Source organism: Sinohyriopsis cumingii, chromosome 17, assembly GCF_028554795.1.
Source record: "Sinohyriopsis cumingii isolate HCF-2022 chromosome 17, ASM2855479v2, whole genome shotgun sequence".
Classification (NCBI taxonomy): Eukaryota; Metazoa; Mollusca; class Bivalvia; order Unionida; family Unionidae; genus Sinohyriopsis; species Sinohyriopsis cumingii.
The window spans coordinates 24,232,125-24,246,419 of NC_142977.1; the positions used below are offsets into that span (position 1 = coordinate 24,232,125).

A 14,295-nucleotide genomic window follows, 5' to 3' on the forward strand; every position below is an offset into this window, starting at 1 on the left:
ATATTGAATAAAGATTTTATGAAAAAAAAAAAAAAAAGGTTTCCCCAGGATGAGGCCTTTCCATTGCACTTCGGTTGGGCTGAAACCTGCGATCACCCCAAATGTGGGTGACTCGGGGTCGTTATTTATTAGTGTGGGGGTCTGCGTTCGCGCTAACCCCTGATAATTCAATTAAAAATAACCAATAATCTCAAGCTTATGACAAAATTAGTCTGGATGTCTCTGATTAGCACGTGCCAATCGATAATGTTATTATTTCTTACACTGCTCTTTCAAAGGGTGGGTACCCCGGGTGGTCTAAATAGCCCACCATTACGGATCGCGGCCATCTCACCTGTCTGCGTGTGTTTGAGTTTCGGATTTGGCCCATGTGGTTATCAGAGAAAGCTTGCCAGTATGTTATCATGGGTCGGGAGTTCTTTCCGTTCATTTTTCTTCTCCCGGGTTCTTCCTCCACCATTTATATTGCCTGCCATGCATAGCCTATCTTGTGCTGAAAAATGGCATTAAACCCTACAACAAACAACTTTCAAAGAGCCATCTCACAACGAACGTGTGAAATATCTTTGAGTAACAGCGATCCAGCATATTTGTGAGAGAAAGAAAGAAAGAAAGAGAAATAAATGGAAACATGCTTACTGGATTCGACGAAAATCAAGTTTTATTTTCACAGAACTTCTTTGCAGTAGAGAGAGAGAGAGAGAGAGAGAGAGAGAGAAACAATATCTTCAAATAACAGGAACAACTTCGTTAATACAGCAAGCTTGTTGTCCTTATCAAAAGCAGTGACAGCTTCATCATAAGTCTCATTGTAGAGATCATCTGCATCACCAGTTACTTCTGTATCAGCAGCACTTTCAACAATCCAAAGCTTCTAGACTCGGAGTACGGCGAAGCGTAGCTGGCCAATCAGTGGAACAAAGATTTCATATTTAATAAAACAGAGGAAACAAATAGTAGTATTCCTTTGACCTGACAAGTCGATTTGCAGTGGTTCATAGCAAAAGAGGTTGATGCACTGCAACCTCAAATTTATACCTGCATTTTTCATTTATGACACCAAGCGATCTTGCCAGTGCAAACACAATCCCTTTCCCTACGTAACAGTTCGGGAAAGCATTGTGTACTAAACAGCTGGATGTGATTGACCATAGTTCTTGCTAGACGACTATTGCTATTTCACTGTCAATTTGCTGTGAAGTAACTATGGGAGGTCAATGGCTGATATCAGTTTCAAGAACAAGACAAGCCCGAAACGCGGAATTGAAAAATGTATCCATATATTTAATTAAAAAACCATAATAGCTGAAAAATACGCACCGTTGCCTCAAGTTAAGAAATTTGCCAGGGGCCAATATACGAAACTATCCCCTGCCGTCCGAGCAAACCTATATAGCACATATCCACCGTAAAAGAAACTGAAATTGCAAATAAAGGACTATTTGAAGACATTTCAGTTACTTTTGTAATGTTGAAACATAAGCTATAAAGTTATTCGGAATACTAAGACATCAGCAGTACCATGGCCCTGAATCGTTTTAATTTATTTTCATTACTTAGAGGCACACTTCCTACTCCAGACACAAATGTCAGTTGATAAACGTCAGTAAACGTCAAGAAATCATACTTACCTGGACCAGGGAGTACCGTGATCAGCTAGGCGGTTTCCCCAGGATGAGGCCTTTCCATTGCACTTCGGTTGGGCTGAAACCTGCGATCACCCCAAATGTGGGTGACTCGGGGTCGTTATTTATTAGTGTGGGGGTCTGCGTTCGCGCTAACCCCTGATAATTCAATTAAAAATAACCAATAATCTCAAGCTTAGGACAAAATTAGTCTGGATGTCTCTGATTAGCACGTGCCAATCGATAATGTTATTATTTCTTACACTGCTCTTTCAAAGGGTGGGTACCCCGGGTGGTCTAAATAGCCCACCATTACGGATCGCGGCCATCTCACCTGTCTGCGTGTGTTTGAGTTTCGGATTTGGCCCATGTGGTTATCAGAGAAAGCTTGCCAGTATGTTATCATGGGTCGGGAGTTCTTTCCGTTCATTTTTCTTCTCCCGGGTTCTTCCTCCACCATTTATATTGCCTGCCATGCATAGCCTATCTTGTGCTGAAAAATGGCATTAAACCCTACAACAAACAACTTTCAAAGAGCCATCTCACAACGAACGTGTGAAATATCTTTGAGTAACAGCGATCCAGCATATTTGTGAGAGAAAGAAAGAAAGAAAGAGAAATAAATGGAAACATGCTTACTGGATTCGACGAAAATCAAGTTTTATTTTCACAGAACTTCTTTGCAGTAGAGAGAGAGAGAGAGAGAGAGAGAGAGAGAGAGAGAAACAATATCTTCAAATAACAGGAACAACTTCGTTAATACAGCAAGCTTGTTGTCCTTATCAAAAGCAGTGACAGCTTCATCATAAGTCTCATTGTAGAGATCATCTGCATCACCAGTTACTTCTGTATCAGCAGCACTTTCAACAATCCAAAGCTTCTAGACTCGGAGTACGGCGAAGCGTAGCTGGCCAATCAGTGGCACAAAGATTTCAAATTTAATAAAACAGAGGAAACAAATAGTAGTATTCCTTTGACCTGACAAGTCGATTTGCAGTGGTTCATAGCAAAAGAGGTTGATGCACTGCAACCTCAAATTTATACCTGCATTTTTCATTTATGACACCAAGCGATCTTGCCAGTGCAAACACAATCCCTTTCCCTACGTAACAGTTCGGGAAAGCATTGTGTACTAAACAGCTGGATGTGATTGACCATAGTTCTTGCTAGACGACTATTGCTATTTCACTGTCAATTTGCTGTGAAGTAACTATGGGAGGTCAATGGCTGATATCAGTTTCAAGAACAAGACAAGCCCGAAACGCGGAATTGAAAAATGTATCCATATATTTAATTAAAAAACCATAATAGCTGAAAAATACGCACCGTTGCCTCAAGTTAAGAAATTTGCCAGGGGCCAATATACGAAACTATCCCTTGCCGTCCGAGCAAACCTATATAGCATATATCCACCGTAAAAGAAACTGAAATTGCAAATAAAGGACTATTTGAAGACATTTCAGTTACTTTTGTAATGTTGAAACATAAGCTATAAAGTTATTCGGAATACTAAGACATCAGCAGTACCATGGCCCTGAATCGTTTTAATTTATTTTCATTACTTAGAGGCACACTTCCTACTCCAGACACAAATGTCAGTTGATAAACGTCAGTAAACGTCAAGAAATCATACTTACCTGGACCAGGGAGTACCGTGATCAGCTAGGCGGTTTCCCCAGGATATCCGGCCAAGACAAAGTAGATCAAAGAATTCTTTTGAAGTGAAAGTTCAAAGTTTACCGCTTTGGAATATGTATCGCCGTGTTGAAATCAACATCTCAAGGTATGTGAATTCAGATGTGTATCTTCGTACACTACGAGTGGAAGGACGAATTTCTCGGGAGGAAGCGCTTCGCAAACTTGAAGCTGCAGGTGTTACTATTTCTGACATCGAAGGTTTATATAGAGAAGGGGAAAATGCCCCATGGAATGCTGTGCTCAAGTCCCAAGAGAAGGAAAAAGGCGTGACCGGTGACGGCATTAAATATATTGCTAACCTAATAATTGACCTCAGAATACACTGGCTGCCCCTGTTTGTCAATGATATTGTTATCAAGGAAGTTCTAAAGGATTATGGGGAGATCCTTGACATAACCAGAGACAAGACAATTATAAACAAGGACACAATGATTGAAAACGGTACAAGGATAGTGAAACTCCGGACCACAGAATTCGATTGCAGGAATATTCCCCACATCGTGTCGCTTGGCATGTGTGGTATGCTTATAACAATGAAGGGCCGCCCCCCACTTTGCCTGAGATGTCGTCAGTCGGGGCACCTCCGAAAAGACTGCCCAGAGAAAGGTGCTAGCTATGCTTCAGCAGTGAATAATAAAGGACACGTTGCCCAACAACCACCTGCACCAAGCACATCAACCCAAGCAACGACACACGAACCTTTAACACCAGCAGCCCCTGCGTCGACAAACAGCAAACCAATTGATCACCCCACCACCCCCACCCCCTTGGACGCCTCCCACGGGGCGGAAGAGGAAGTAGCGACCCAAACACAAGAGAAAGCAACAGTACCGGATGACAATGATGAAGATGACTCGAATCAACCCAGACCACAAGAAAAAAGAGAATTGTTTGACCTAGATTCGTGCACGTGGCAGGTAGTCACGTCTAAAAGATCAAAAAAGTCTCGTCTTGAGGAGGATTCAAGTATGGATGTGCAAAATTCTTAATTTGGATTACACTACAGTAACTGTGTGATAAAGAAATCGGAACGCTCACGGACAATGAATATAATCAAATGGACCGGGCATATACAAGGACAGTAAAATGGACAATGAATAAGCATAACGGACTAAATATTTCAGGACTTTCCCTGGTTATACGTTCTATTACAGGTTTGTTCTTTTACTTAATCATAATTTTTCATTCTCTTCAAATGTACAATATCCTTCATATCATCCTTATCTATTTCATAGCACATACAACATTTGTAGATTTTTATCTATTTTCTTCAACCATATTTTATCCCTTAATTACATATCCTCCCTTATTATGTTATCGTTCAGCAAGTCATTTCTGGTTTCCAATAGTATTACCTTATACAACGGACTCTACCCGTCTCGAGTTCAGATTGATTCACTTGATACACCTAGAGTCCCACATACATTAACGATTTTGAACCTATTCTGGACATGCCATACCAATAACAAGCAACCCATGAGTAAAATTAATATCCTTACATTAAATGTCAATGGCCTTCGAACCAACACGGATCAAAAACTATACGAGATTAGAAACTTGGTATCTTCGCATCACATCGACCTTGTATTCCTACAAGAAACCCACGTGGAGAAAAGAACCCTTACTTCAAAAATTCAAGATAAATTGCAATGTTATTATGCCATATGGAGTTTTGGCTCGAATCTTTCATCTGGAGCTGCTATCATTAATTTTAATCCTAACATACGTTTTTAAAAATATGAAACGGATTTTGACGGTAGAATAATATGTGCTGACTTTCAATTTAATGATATACCATATCGTGCCATAAATATATATGCCCCCATCCCTGATTCGGAGAAAAGTGAATTTTTTACTTCATTGTTCACATATTTAACGGGACAACATAATCTCATTCTTGCTGGAGATTTCAATTGTGTCACTAACTCCAACCTTGACCGAGTAGGTAATCTAACCAATTACAGCGAAAAGTCCGTCCAAACATTGAAATCGCTTATATCCAACTTTAAACTAATTGACACATTTCGCAAACTGAACCCCTCGGCAAAATTGTACACATGGTATCGAAACACACTAGACCCCTCATTACCACTGTTAGCAAGCAGACTTGATCGACTGTATGTTTCTAAAAACATAGCAAATTTCATCATTAATTCGACAATCGTTAACTTCGCTCAGTCCGACCACGATGCAGTAACTTTAAGTATAGCATGTAACTCATCAATATCATATGGTACCGGTTACTGGAAATGCAATAACTCGCACTTAAACCATAACACATTAAAAACTCTCATTACGGACCTAATTAAGAGAGAACTAAGATATCATAACATCACCCTAGAATATTGGGATGAGCTAAAACTCAAACTTAAAGAAGAAATCATTCGATATTCCAAACAATTTTCGAAAGTTAAAAACTCTGCAATTAAATCATTGAAGAAAGACTACCAATATCTAAGACAGAAATATGATTTAACCAATAATGAAGAACTTCTCTTTCAAATACAAGAACTCCGAATGTCTATCAAGGAATTACAAAATGAAAAATATATAGGATCAGTCATTAGGAGCAAAGCGAAAATTTTAGATAATAACGAAAGACCGAGCCAATTCTTTTTTCAATTAGAAAATAAAAAGGGTTCCCAGAAAACTATCACTGAAATTGAGTATAATAATGTGACTCATAACTCAAGTGTTGATATCTTAAACTGTTTTAAAAAGTTTTATTCAAATCTTTTTACCACAGAATTGATTGATGAAGAATTATTTAAAGAATTTCTAACTGGGTTACCTCAGTTAAAGGCTGAAGATAACCAATTCCTTACCGGACCAATTACTAAAGTAGAAATTTGGAAATCTTTAAATATGATGGAGCCAAATAAATCACCTGGACCCGATGGTCTCACAAAAGAGTTTTATGTCACGTTTTTTGAATGTTTAGGCGACACATTAGTCCGTTTATATAATTTGATCTTTGAATCAAACACTTTGTCTGATTCACAAAAACTATCTTATATTACGTTATTATGTAAGGATCCTGAAAATTCAAATAATATGAAAAATTGGAGACCTATCTCCCTATTAAATTTAGACTATAAAATTCTATCCAAAGTTATTGCTAATCGACTTGGAAATGTCATGTCCAAAATAATACACATGGATCAAACATGTGGAGTTAAAGGTCGATCTATTTTTAATAATGGTCACCTTATACGAAACATCTGTGACTACATCGAACAAAAAGAATTATCATGTGCATTTATTTCCTTAGATCAAGAAAAGGCATTTGATAGGGTAAATTATCAATTTATGTTAAAAACATTAGAATCTTTCGGGTTTGATCCTGACTTTATTAAATGGATTTCAATTTTCTACACTGATATTAGTTCATCAGTTATAGTCAATAATTTTATTTCGGACCCCTTTTTAATCTCAAGAGGAGTCCGTCAAGGTTGCAGTCTTTCCCCCCTTTTATATGTAATAGTGTACGAGCCTTTTGCAATCAAAATTCGAAACGACCCAGAAATTATAGGTGTTAAGGTGCCAGGTGCAACAGAAGCCTGTAAGATCTCCCTTTTCGCGGACGATAGTACAGGCTTCTGTTGCACGGACAAATCGATCGAACGGTATTTATTTTGGTCTCGCATGTACGATCGCGCTTCCGGTGCTAAGGTAAATTATAGCAAATCAAACGGTATGTTCATGGGTAAATGGCGGAACCGCAGTGATCACCCCTTTGGCATTTCCTGGATCGACAAACAAAAAATTGTAGGGTTTCATTTTGGCAACGATTTAAGTCATGATGATCACTGGAACAAAAATGTTACTAAACTTACGAATACACTATTACTATGGAAACGTAGAAATTTACCTCTCATTTCTAAATCCCATGTTATTAATCTTTTAGCTTATAGCAAAATTTGGTATACTGCAACCGTGACTGATCTACCTAAACATTATGAAATTTTAATAAATAGGAATATCTTCACATTTTTGTGGAATTCTAAATTCGAACCTCTCGCTAGAGCTGTATGCATCAATCCCCTTTACGACGGAGGTTTAAACATCACCCATTTGAGATGTAAAATCCAAGCAATACGTATACAGCATATACAAAAATTACTCGACGATGAATATTCAGCCAAATGGAAAGATTTTGCAAGGTATTGGATCGGTTTACAACTAAGGTCTTTCAACCCTAATTTGGCGCTTAATAAATTTACTCATACGCTATATGTTCCTAAATTCTATCAAAAGTGCATGACCATTTTCAAAACATTTCATGAAAATAATCCTAGTCTCAAATTTGGTCTAGTCCCCACAAAATATTTCTACCAACGACAATTACAAAGCTATGTTCTTGAACCTAAAATAACCAAATTATACGATTTAAATTTCGGCAACATTTGGAAAAATTTGCATAATAAATTTTTAGACCCCATCACTAGAGATGTGTGTTTTAAAACAATACATGATATTTTGCCCGTTAACTACAACATGTTCTTAAAGAAGATTTCCAAATCTAAGTTATGCGCTTTTTGCGGTGACATTGAAACGACTGATCATTTATTTTTCGAATGCAAATTAATACTCCCCTTACAACAGTTCATTATCAAATGGTTAAAAAAACTTTCCAGAAACTCCTTCAATACCTTTTATACTTTCCTTAAATTCGGTCCTATCCCGAATGGGGCCTCGTTCCCGGAACCTGAATTCGAGGACTTGTGCCTTTTATTATGCGCTGAATATAAATATGCTATATGGATTAAACGTATACGAGCATATTATTATAAAGAAGTGGTAACCAGTAAAACCTTGTTATCCTTCTTTCTCTCCCGATTAAAATGCAGAATCAGAACTGACTTTTCCAGGCTTAACTTGGTTCATTTTATAGATAAATGGTGTTTAGCTGGATTATTCTGTTCTCTCTTCAATTTTGAATTAGTAATAGACATAAGTCTAGAATAATACTACATTCCTTCCCTTTTGGATAAATCCAATTATATATAATTTTACGATTTCTCCTTAGATCTCACTACACAGTCACCATGTTTTAATCCACGTCTGCCGGCCTACACGTTAATTTAAGAATATCTCAAGCAGCACGTGCTAACATTCTCTGTTTTATTGCACGAACTTTTACAGCACTTCACTGGTCTATCAAATTTACATGAGGTATAGTACTTGCATCACCTTAAATACACTTTGCATTTTTAAGAATACAGTTTCTCTAATATTAGAATTTTATAATTTGCAATATTTAAACTTCTGTATGAGATTAGTATACGTTTCGCAAACTAGATGTTACAAATTTACAATAGAAATTGCATACAATCATATTATGTATAACTTTGTCGCTTGTGAGCTATGCGCTTTACAATATATGTACATTTGTGTGTATACAAGAGCATGGATGGACAGTGAGTGTGCACATCTACGTGTATTTATGAGTTTGTGTGCTAAGGCGTGTATGGGGTGAAGATGGGAGTGTCGTTTTCGCTTGTACATTTTAACATGAAAATATTGAATAAAGATTTTATGAAAAATAAAAAAAAGGTTTCCCCAGGATGAGGCCTTTCCATTGCACTTCGGTTGGGCTGAAACCTGCGATCACCCCAAATGTGGGTGACTCGGGGTCGTTATTTATTAGTGTGGGGGTCTACGTTCGCGCTAACCCCTGATAATTCAATTAAAAATAACCAATAATCTCAAGCTTATGACAAAATTAGTCTGGATGTCTCTGATTAGCACGTGCCAATCGATAATGTTATTATTTCTTACACTGCTCTTTCAAGGGGTGGGTACCCCGGGTGGTCTAAATAGCCCACCATTACGGATCGCGGCCATCTCACCTGTCTGCGTGTGTTTGAGTTTCGGATTTGGCCCATGTGGTTATCAGAGAAAGCTTGCCAGTATGTTATCATGGGTCGGGAGTTCTTTCCGTTCAGTTTTCTTCTCCCGGGTTCTTCCTCCACCATTTATATTGCCTGCCATGCATAGCCTATCTTGTGCTGAAAAATGGCATTAAACCCTACAACAAACAACTTTCAAAGAGCCATCTCACAACGAACGTGTGAAATATCTTTGAGTAACAGCGATCCAGCATATTTGTGAGAGAAAGAAAGGAAGAAAGAGAAATAAATGGAAACATGCTTACTGGATTCGACGAAAATCAAGTTTTATTTTCACAGAACTTCTCTGCAGTAGAGAGAGAGAGAGAGAGAGAGAGAGAAACAATATCTTCAAATAACAGGAACAACTTCGTTAATACAGCAAGCTTGTTGTCCTTATCAAAAGCAGTGACAGCTTCATCATAAGTCTCATTGTAGAGATCATCTGCATCACCAGTTACTTCTGTATCAGCAGCACTTTCAACAATCCAAAGCTTCTAGACTCGGAGTACGGCGAAGCGTAGCTGGCCAATCAGTGGAACAAAGATTTCATATTTAATAAAACAGAGGAAACAAATAGTAGTATTCCTTTGACCTGACAAGTCGATTTGCAGTGGTTCATAGCAAAAGAGGTTGATGCACTGCAACCTCAAATTTATACCTGCATTTTTCATTTATGACACCAAGCGATCTTGCCAGTGCAAACACAATCCCTTTCCCTACGTAACAGTTCGGGAAAGCATTGTGTACTAAACAGCTGGATGTGATTGACCATAGTTCTTGCTAGACGACTATTGCTATTTCACTGTCAACTTGCTGTGAAGTAACTATGGGAGGTCAATGGCTGATATCAGTTTCAAGAACAAGACAAGCCCGAAACGCGGAATTGAAAAATGTATCCATATATTTAATTAAAAAACCATAATAGCTGAAAAATACGCACCGTTGCCTCAAGTTAAGAAATTTGCCAGGGGCCAATATACGAAACTATCCCCTGCCGTCCAAGCAAACCTATATAGCATATATCCACCGTAAAAGAAACTGAAATTGCAAATAAAGGACTATTTGAAGACATTTCAGTTACTTTTGTAATGTTGAAACATAAGCTATAAAGTTATTCGGAATACTAAGACATCAGCAGTACCATGGCCCTGAATCGTTTTAATTTATTTTCATTACTTAGAGGCACACTTCCTACTCCAGACACAAATGTCAGTTGATAAACGTCAGTAAACGTCAAGAAATCATACTTACCTGGACCAGGGAGTACCGTGATCAGCTAGGCGGTTTCCCCAGGATGGGCCTTTCCATTGCACTTCGGTTGGGCTGAAACCTGCGATCACCCCAAATGTGGGTGACTCGGGGTCGTTATTTATTAGTGTGGGGGTCTGCGTTCGCGCTAACCCCTGATAATTCAATTAAAAATAACCAATAATCTCAAGCTTATGACAAAATTAGTCTGGATGTCTCTGATTAGCACGTGCCAATCGATAATGTTATTATTTCTTACACTGCTCTTTCAAGGGGTGGGTACCCCGGGTGGTCTAAATAGCCCACCATTACGGATCGCGGCCATCTCACCTGTCTGCGTGTGTTTGAGTTTCGGATTTGGCCCATGTGGTTATCAGAGAAAGCTTGCCAGTATGTTATCATGGGTCGGGAGTTCTTTCCGTTCAGTTTTCTTCTCCCGGGTTCTTCCTCCACCATTTATATTGCCTGCCATGCATAGCCTATCTTGTGCTGAAAAATGGCATTAAACCCTACAACAAACAACTTTCAAAGAGCCATCTCACAACGAACGTGTGAAATATCTTTGAGTAACAGCGATCCAGCATATTTGTGAGAGAAAGAAAGAAAGAAAGAGAAATAAATGGAAACATGCTTACTGGATTCGACGAAAATCAAGTTTTATTTTCACAGAACTTCTCTGCAGTAGAGAGAGAGAGAGAGAGAGAGAGAGAGAGAGAGAAACAATATCTTCAAATAACAGGAACAACTTCGTTAATACAGCAAGCTTGTTGTCCTTATCAAAAGCAGTGACAGCTTCATCATAAGTCTCATTGTAGAGATCATCTGCATCACCAGTTACTTCTGTATCAGCAGCACTTTCAACAATCCAAAGCTTCTAGACTCGGAGTACGGCGAAGCGTAGCTGGCCAATCAGTGGAACAAAGATTTCATATTTAATAAAACAGAGGAAACAAATAGTAGTATTCCTTTGACCTGACAAGTCGATTTGCAGTGGTTCATAGCAAAAGAGGTTGATGCACTGCAACCTCAAATTTATACCTGCATTTTTCATTTATGACACCAAGCGATCTTGCCAGTGCAAACACAATCCCTTTCCCTACGTAACAGTTCGGGAAAGCATTGTGTACTAAACAGCTGGATGTGATTGACCATAGTTCTTGCTAGACGACTATTGCTATTTCACTGTCAACTTGCTGTGAAGTAACTATGGGAGGTCAATGGCTGATATCAGTTTCAAGAACAAGACAAGCCCGAAACGCGGAATTGAAAAATGTATCCATATATTTAATTAAAAAACCATAATAGCTGAAAAATACGCACCGTTGCCTCAAGTTAAGAAATTTGCCAGGGGCCAATATACGAAACTATCCCCTGCCGTCCGAGCAAACCTATATAGCATATATCCACCGTAAAAGAAACTGAAATTGCAAATAAAGGACTATTTGAAGACATTTCAGTTACTTTTGTAATGTTGAAACATAAGCTATAAAGTTATTCGGAATACTAAGACATCAGCAGTACCATGGCCCTGAATCGTTTTAATTTATTTTCATTACTTAGAGGCACACTTCCTACTCCAGACACAAATGTCAGTTGATAAACGTCAGTAAACGTCAAGAAATCATACTTACCTGGACCAGGGAGTACCGTGATCAGCTCACGCGTAACCTCAGCCAAAACAGAGTAGTTCTCAAAATCATTTTGAGTTAACATTCCACGTTCATTTAAAATGTATCGCCGTTGTGAAGTGAACGTCTCAAACTATGTCAACAGTGATGTCTATCTTCGTACAGTACGAATTGAGGGTCGTATGTCTCGAGAAGATGCGCTCAGGAAACTGGAACTTGCTGGTGTAGAGATTACTGACCTTGAAGGGTTTTATAGAGAAGGTGAAAACACCCCATGGCATGCTGTTCTCCGTTCGCAAGAGAAAGCAAAAGGAGTTACCGGAGACGGTATTAAATACATCGCAAATCTCATAATAGATCTTAGAGTACACTGGCTGCCCCTTTTTGTCAATGATAATATCATCAAAGAGGTCCTGAAGGAATATGGACAGATTCTCGAGATAACTAGGGACAAAACCATTATATCCAAGGACAAGATGATCGAAAATGGCACTAGGATAGTCAAACTTCGCACCACAGAATTTGACAGCCGGAACATACCACACATTGTGTCACTTGGAATGTGTGGGATGCTGATCACCATGAAAGGGCGCCCCCCAATTTGTCTTAGATGCCGTCAATCAGGTCATTTACGTAAAGACTGTCCCGAGAAAGGTGCAAGTTATGCATCTATAGTAAACAGTGAAAGACATGTTGTCCCCCAGCCACCTGCATCACGCGAAACAACACAACCTAAACCATCAACATCAGCAGCGCCGATATCTACAGAGAGGAGTACAGTTGATCACCCCACCGCCTCCGCCTCTTCGAATGCTTCAGAAGTGGCGGAGGAGGGAGTATCAACCCAAAATGATGAGAAAGCTGTAGCCCCAGAAAATACAGAGGAGGGACCTAAATCATCGGATAAGAGAGAACTATTTGACTTGGACACATACACGTGGCAAGTGGTCACGTCCAAGAGGTCCAAAAAAAACCACAATGAAGAAGATTCACATATGGACGTGCAAACTTCTTAATGTTGGAATACGCCCTGCTGAGGTATGTGAGAAAGAAACTGGAACGCCCACGGACAATGGAGGCTATCAAATGGACCGGGCACATATACGGACAGTACAATGGACAAGGAATAAGTTTAACGGACTAAATATTTCAGGATGTTTCCTGGTTATAAGTTCTTATTTCCAAAATATCAGGTTTGTTCTCATTCTCCATTATACTTTGTCACATTCAAATTATCATCTTTCTTCATCTCATAGTTCATATATTTCGTCCATAACACTTTATTACTTAATTATATACCCACCCCTATTATGTTATTGTTCAGTAAGTCAATTCTGGTTACGAATAGTATCACCATATACAATGAACTCTACTCATCTCGAGCTCAGACTGACTCGCTCCGTACACCTAGAGTATACAGAGCAGCCCTATCTCACGTGCATGAACGATTTTTAACTTATTCTGGACATGCCAACACAATAAAAAATAACATGAGTACAATTAACGTCCTTACATTAAACAGCAATGGCCTTCGAACCAACACGGATCGAAAACTATACGAGATTAGAAACTTGGTATCTTCACATCATATTGACCTTGTATTTCTACAAGAAACCCATGTAGAAAAAAGAACCCTTACTTCAAAATTTCAAGAGAAATTGCAATGTTGTTGTGCCATATGGAGTTTTGGCTCGAGTCGTTCATCTGGAGTTGCTATTATTAATTTTAATCCTAACATAACTTTTCTAAAATATGAAACTGATTTTGACGGTAGAATAATTTGCGCTGACTTTCAATATAATGATATAACATATCGGGCCATAAATATATATGCCCCCATCCCTGATTCGGAGAAAAGTGAATTTTTTACTTCATTATTCACATATTTAACGGGACAACACAATCTCATTCTAGCAGGAGACTTCAATTGTGTCCTCAACTCTAACCTTGACCGGGTAGGAAATCTAACTAATTACAGCGACAAGTCCGTGCAAGCATTAAAATCTCTTATATCTAACTTTAAACTAATTGACACATTTCGCAAACTGAACCCCTCATCAAAAATGTACACATGGTATCGAAATACACTAGACCAATCATTACCACTGTTAGCGAGCAGACTTGATCGACTGTATGTTTCTAAAAACATAGCAAATTTCATCATTAATTCGACAATCGTTAACTTCACTCAATCTGACCACG

The 14,295-nt window shown here is 38.6% G+C and overlaps 4 non-coding genes across 4 annotated transcripts; all 4 read left to right on the plus strand.

The window, feature by feature from the left end:
• On the plus strand, positions 1-162 carry LOC149778091 (U1 spliceosomal RNA). Its single transcript, XR_016415985.1, has one exon. It is a non-coding gene; the product is annotated as a U1 spliceosomal RNA (small nuclear RNA).
• Positions 163-1,623: 1,461 nt separating this feature from the next.
• On the plus strand, positions 1,624-1,787 carry LOC149778092 (U1 spliceosomal RNA). The gene has a single exon (XR_016415783.1). It is a non-coding gene; the product is annotated as a U1 spliceosomal RNA (small nuclear RNA).
• Positions 1,788-8,843: 7,056 nt separating this feature from the next.
• On the plus strand, positions 8,844-9,003 carry LOC149778093 (U1 spliceosomal RNA). The gene has a single exon (XR_016416001.1). It is a non-coding gene; the product is annotated as a U1 spliceosomal RNA (small nuclear RNA).
• Positions 9,004-10,460: 1,457 nt separating this feature from the next.
• Positions 10,461-10,623, plus strand: LOC149778094 (U1 spliceosomal RNA). The gene has a single exon (XR_016415912.1). It is a non-coding gene; the product is annotated as a U1 spliceosomal RNA (small nuclear RNA).
• Positions 10,624-14,295: the final 3,672 nt, after the last annotated feature.